The 6,109-nt window shown below is 39.6% G+C and overlaps 1 long non-coding RNA gene across 1 annotated transcript; it reads right to left on the reverse strand.

Annotated features, from left to right (window-relative positions):
- Positions 1 to 3,592: 3,592 nt before the first annotated feature.
- Positions 3,593 to 5,316, reverse strand: LOC131577606 (uncharacterized). The gene is made up of 3 exons (XR_009277250.1): positions 5,267 to 5,316; positions 4,236 to 4,575; positions 3,593 to 3,700 (listed from the first exon to the last, which is right to left on the reverse strand). It is a non-coding gene; the product is annotated as an uncharacterized LOC131577606 (long non-coding RNA).
- Positions 5,317 to 6,109: the final 793 nt, after the last annotated feature.

Raw genomic sequence — 6,109 nt, forward strand, 5'->3', positions numbered from 1 at the left:
AGAGTGGGTCATCTAGAGCACATTGCACAGGATTGCATCCAAATGGTTCTTGGATATCTCCATGGAGGGAGACTCCACAACTTCTCTGGGCAACCTGTGCCATTGCTTGGTCACCTGCACAGTAAAGACATTCTTCCTTATATTCAGCTGGAACTTCCTGTGTATCAGTTTCTGTCCATTGCCCCTTGTTCTATTGCTTAGCACCACCAAGACCCTGGGTCCATTGTCTTACCTTCATATTCATATTCAGATACTAATAGAAATTGATGAGGTCCTCTCTCAGCTGTCTCTTCTTGAGGCTGAACATGCCCAGCTCCCTCAGTCTTTCCTCATAAAAGAAATGATCCAATCTCTAACACATTTTGTCATCCTCTGCTCGACCTGTTCCATGAGCTCCATGTCTCTCTCATCCTGAGGGTCCCAGAGCTGGACACAGCACCCTAGGTGTGGCCTTACCAGGGTTGAGTAGAGGGGCAGGATCACCTCTGTTGACCTTCTGGCCATGCTCAACCTAATGCACCCCAGGATGTGCCAGCCCTCTGGGCATGCTGCTGCCTCAGGGACAACTTGTCCTCCAGGACCTCCAGGTCCTTCTCTGCAGAGCTGCTTTCCAGCACATCAGCCCAATCCTGTGCTGGTGCCTGGGGTTATTCCTTCCCAGGTGCAGGACCCTGCATTTGCCTTTTTTGAGTTTCAGACAGTTCTATGCCCATCTCTCAAACTGTTGATGTCCTTTGGAAGGTCTGAACAGCCCTCTCGGGTATCTGCCAATTCTCACACCTGTTTGTCCTCGGGGAACTTGCTGAGGGGGTCTCTGCCCTTTCATCCAAGTCATGGATGAAAAGGTGAACAATACTGAGTATTGTTTGGTTTATCTATATGTGCAATATACCAAACAAAGGCTAGTTACGAGCAGGTTATAACAGACAAAGCATGGATTGCATGAATTAACAAAAAAAGCTGCAGGAAATGAAGTCTGACAATACATCTAAAATGAACAAAACTAAATATTGGAGTAAGGAAAAAGGTATTTTAGTAATGGCTAAATGATATTTCAGAAATCTGTCACAGTCAAATAGACATTGGTATCAGATAGTTTTTTTTAAATCTAGCCATGTACATCTTAAGGGGTGTATCCAAATTCATGTGTTCATAATAGCACAAAAAAAAAAAAAACCCAGAGAGTTTTTATATAAAGCTCTGTACTTTTTTATACATCATTAGTAGATTTATGAACTAAGTGCCTCATCCAAATTCCATTAAAATCAAAAAGGAATTTAAATTAGGTCCCTACTGGGCACTTAATAATTTTTTCAATTAACATTGTCAATGTGCAAACCAGAGAGAAATAAGCTTTACTTTTATGTTTTCATGTCACTCTGAGGGTTGTAGTTATGTCTTCTCTTCTTGCTGAAGAGCAACTTCATCCTGGAGATATTTCTACAGATGTTTCAATAGGTCTTTCATCACAAAAAAAATTGTCTGAAACAGTTTCAACATATAATAAAATCATGTTAAGGTCCTTTCTCTACTGTCCAGCTCTCAGTTCAGTCTCTGTACCAAATATAAAACTTTGTTATTAGCATGAATACTTCAGAGCTTGTTGTTGCAAAACCCCTTTGTTTTTTAACAGTAAACCTGACACAATAATGGTTAGACTGTTGCATTGCTCAGCAAACATCTAGAGCCATTTTGCCATGTCTTTGAAAGGCAAATATATTTTTGTGGTAGGACACTGTGAACTGTGCAGTTGTGTAAAGGTGTATTTGCAGTCTCCTCTTTTGTTTTCTTAAAGCTTTCTGACACAGGCACAGATGTGCTGGAATATAATATGGATAAAGCAGAGGCCAAATATCCTGTAATATAATAATTATATGCATATAATATATATAAAATATAATATATATTATATAGATAGATAATATATAAAATATATAATGTAATATGCAGGCAAATACATTTTAGAACAGGGTTTATAAATGCCAGGAAACTCCTCTCATACTAATATTTAAAGCAGAACTTCATATGTAGAATAGGTGAATTCACATATTAAAGCAGCTTATGCTCCACCAGTGTAGATGAGGGATGCAATTTTTTTGAAATACTGAGAGCGCAAAAAAATTCAATTGCTGTACATGTATTTAATAAGAATTTAATTTAAATGGAGGTTCAGGAAAGGTTAAACACAATTCATTTAGATAATGAACAATGTCATGGTGAAGGTCCAAGGGTAGTATCATTATGAGAGGTCCCTATGCTAAATCCACTCCTTCAGAATGTTGCATTAGAGACAGTCTTCAAGGCATTTTGAAGACACCTCTGGCATCAGTGATGCCAGTATGCAGTCTCCAATGACCAATGCCCATGAGTGCTGACTCAGTGAGCACTGAACTAGAAAACACAGACTGAAAATATCTCTCAGAACATAATAGCCCAGAAATACATCATTATAATGTCAAGAGTTAGGTACATTATATTTATGTGTATGTGCAAACTCTATTTAGAAACAAACTTTTATTACATATAAAATAAGTAAAAGTTGCAGTTAAAGTCAACAGATGCTGTTCCTGAAGATGTAGTTGAAAGTACTCTAAAAGTTCCTGGTTTAGATCACCTTGACTGACACCTCAATCTGATAGAAACCTCTGACCTTAAAAAACTTCTGTTTTGGTTTTCCTACAAAAAAAAAAAAAAAAAAAAAAAGAAAAAAGTAATTTGAGTTTTGTGGGACTGAATGAATTAATGTTCGTGAAACACTCTGACACCCTAGAGGAAATGAGTAATTCTGCCTTACAGAAGTGTTTGAATAATGTGAGGCAAATAAGGTCATGGGTATATAGTGAACAGTGAGAAGCAAATACAATATACAACTTCTGATTGTGGGAGCACTGTCTCTCTTCATGCTTAATGAAGCAGGTGACCTATGTAATTAAAGTGTAATAGTACATTCAGCAAAAGATGGCTGAATTAAGTTTTCCTGGGCAATCTTAATTCTGGCATTTCCTATCTTTTGAGTACTTGACTCTGCAACCTTAATAATGTTCTGTTTGCATGATTTTTTTTTAAAGATATCATCATTACAGTATCTAGGCAACACAGTGAAGTACAAACTTCAAATCGTTCATTACAGAGGAACTTGCTTGCTTTCATCTCAAGAGGAAATAATCCACAGCACAGTGTATCCCCCCCCGCCCCCCCCCCCAGCATGCTTCCAGGAGCAACTCTGTCACTAGTAAGGCACCTTCAGAAAGTGGTCTGGTTTTGAATGCTCCTTTAGGATTGAGAACAAGCTTATCTCTAGCAGCAGAATGCTCCACAGGGATGCTTTGCCTTCACCCCATCGGAGCTGAAGCATTCGTGACTTCCAGTGTCAGCATCTAATGCAACAGCTGCAGGGGGAAAGCAATGTAAAAAGCAAGCTGGAGAAGGTGAACAGCCTGTACAGGCAAACAGCCATTTTAGGATATCATGCTGAATCCAAGTGTTCCATAAGTAGCCACTTCAGAGCAGATTAAGAGACAGCCTGTTTTCTTCCATCCTTGGCAGATGCTGGGTCACTGCACAGCAGTAAGAAGCTGTAGCTTCTGCAGACCTTTCAGATTTCATTGGAGTAAATTATAAAGTCAATTTCTCTGGTAGTTAAAGCCATGATTTTCTTCAGCAATAGTTTGACTGACACAAACCAGATGAGGCAGGATTTCTGAAGGAAAGAAAGACACATATTTCTACATTTTGTGAAGAAGCCCTTTGGACCACAGTACAGCACAGAATGTTAATCAGAATACACTGTGATAAAGACACCTGGCCAGGCAGACCTGCTGGGTCTGTCTCTGAGGAAGGAAATCGCAGGAGGGCTTTGCAGACATATGCCCATAGCTGGTTATTGTGACTGCAAAGTGACCCTTGGCTTGGAAGCCTGGAAGAAAATTTAAAGTGATTTTGCTTCCAGTAGACCTGTGCCTGAGCCAGACACACTGCAGCCAGGTGGGAAAACAGTTTATCTTGCTGTGTTACAATTTAGTTTTTGGGTCTGAGTGGTAAATGCTTAAACAGAATGCAATAAATAGTATATTTTGTTGTTTGCCTAGATTTCTTCAGGAAAAAGAGCCAAAACCAAACCAAACTCAAATCAAAACAAAGAAGTCCTGCCATTGCTGAAATACTTCATTTTCCTATTGGCAATTTATTACATTTTTTGGCTTGTAAAGGTTCAGCTTAGAGCCCGGTACACCCACCCGGTGTCGAGAGGAACGCTCCTGAAGACTTTAGTGGGAATGATTTCAAACACAAATTACTGATGAAGACTAAAGCTGAAGCTGACATGAAGTTGGTGATGAAAATAAAGAGAGGGGTACATGACAACATAATTTCCCACACCTACATGATGGGAAGTTCCACGTAACAGGTGAATAACTGCTGGGTTAGCAGAGCAATTCTGTCTCATTTCTCCCTCTGCCCCCTACGTCAAACTGTGCGGGGTCTGCACCAGCCAGAGCCAGCTGAGCTACTCCTGGAACAATTCCACAGATCCCTGGACATGCATTTCCAGGAAGACTAACTTTACAAATCTTCCTCCTGTTAGCAATATAGAAAAGATTTTATGGAGATTGCTTTAAACATCTTTTAGAAGTCTGAAAGAAGTCCACACTTGGTTTTGTTATGAATAGTGCATGAAATCTGAAGTTATCAGGTCCTAATAAGAGTCATTGGGATTTACCTTGTGTCTACCACATTATGACTAATCCATATATAATTTGAAGATAATGACAGAGTATTAACCTTTGTTGAACATTCAGGGTGCTACAAGTCTGGCTGAATGTTCTAATCTAACATGAAATCTCATTCTTCTGCAAACTAAAATGTCAATACCATTTGCAAAATTAAATGCAAAACATTGATTCCTATTTTGCTGGCACAAAAGCATAAATGAATTACTTAATTAAAAACCTTACAGAGGCAAGCCCTTGTTTTCTTGCATTTCCTATTTCAATCATAAGAGTAATAAAAAATATCCATTCAGATTATACTAGGCAGCTAGGTACTGCATAAATTGAAAAAAGATTATTTCCTCACCTCCAAAAGCATAACTCTAAGGGAAAAGAATTAAACTGATTTTTTTCCTCATAGCCTCATCACAAGAACATTCTTTTCAAATTCAGACAGATGTGAATGACTGCATGTAAGAGATATTGCAAAGTCTGTATCCTAGTACTTTAAAGTAACATTTTGAAAAGTTATGAGAACTTTCAAGTTTTATATTCCTTACTTGACTTTGAAGTATTTTATCTTTCTCATCACAAAAAGGAAAATCCTTGGCTGGTTGGTTGGTGGGCTGGTTGGTTGGTTGGTTGGCTGGTTGGTTGATTGGTTGGTTGGTTGGTGGGTTGGTTGGTTGGTTGGCTGGTTGGTTGGCTCTTTGGCTGGTTGGTTGGTTGGTTGGTTGGCTGGTTGGTTGGCTCTTTGGCTGGTTGGTTGGTTGGTTGGTTGGCTGGTTGGTTGGCTCTTTGGCTGGTTTGTTGGTTGGTTGGTTGGTTGGTTGGTTGGTTGGTTGGCTGTTTGGTTGGTTGGTTGGTTGGTTGGCTGGTTGGTTGGTTGGTTGGTTGGTTGGTTGGCTCTTTGGCTGGTTGGTTGGTTGGTTGGCTGGTTGGTTGGCTGGTTGGCTCTTTGGCTGGTTGGTTGGTTGGTTGGTTGGTTGGTTGGTTGGTTGGTTGGCTGGCTGGTTGGTTGGCTGGCTGTTTGGTTGGTTGGTTGGCTGGTTGGCTGGTTGGTTGGTTGTTTTGTCACAGAACCACAGAATTACACTTGGTCTAGGTTATAGGATTTACTAGACTGCTGATGAAGCTCTTGGGGCTTTCATGGTATATAAGTAAAAAAGCAAATTAGCAAAGAGCAAACAAGAACATCTAGCTAATGCAGAAGAGTTCTGAAGAAGCCCATACAACTTCCAAACCCTCAGATTAGATCTAGAACACAAGACTTTGTACAGAAAACACTCCTCACTCTTTTTATATTTATTTCTTGAAAGAGAAAGCATCAGAAGGAGGATAAGAAAAAACTGCTACGTACCTGGGGTTGATGCAGACTGGCAGTAATCAAAAATTACAGAAAT

This window comes from Poecile atricapillus, chromosome 3, assembly GCF_030490865.1.
Source record: "Poecile atricapillus isolate bPoeAtr1 chromosome 3, bPoeAtr1.hap1, whole genome shotgun sequence".
Classification (NCBI taxonomy): domain Eukaryota; kingdom Metazoa; phylum Chordata; class Aves; order Passeriformes; family Paridae; genus Poecile; species Poecile atricapillus.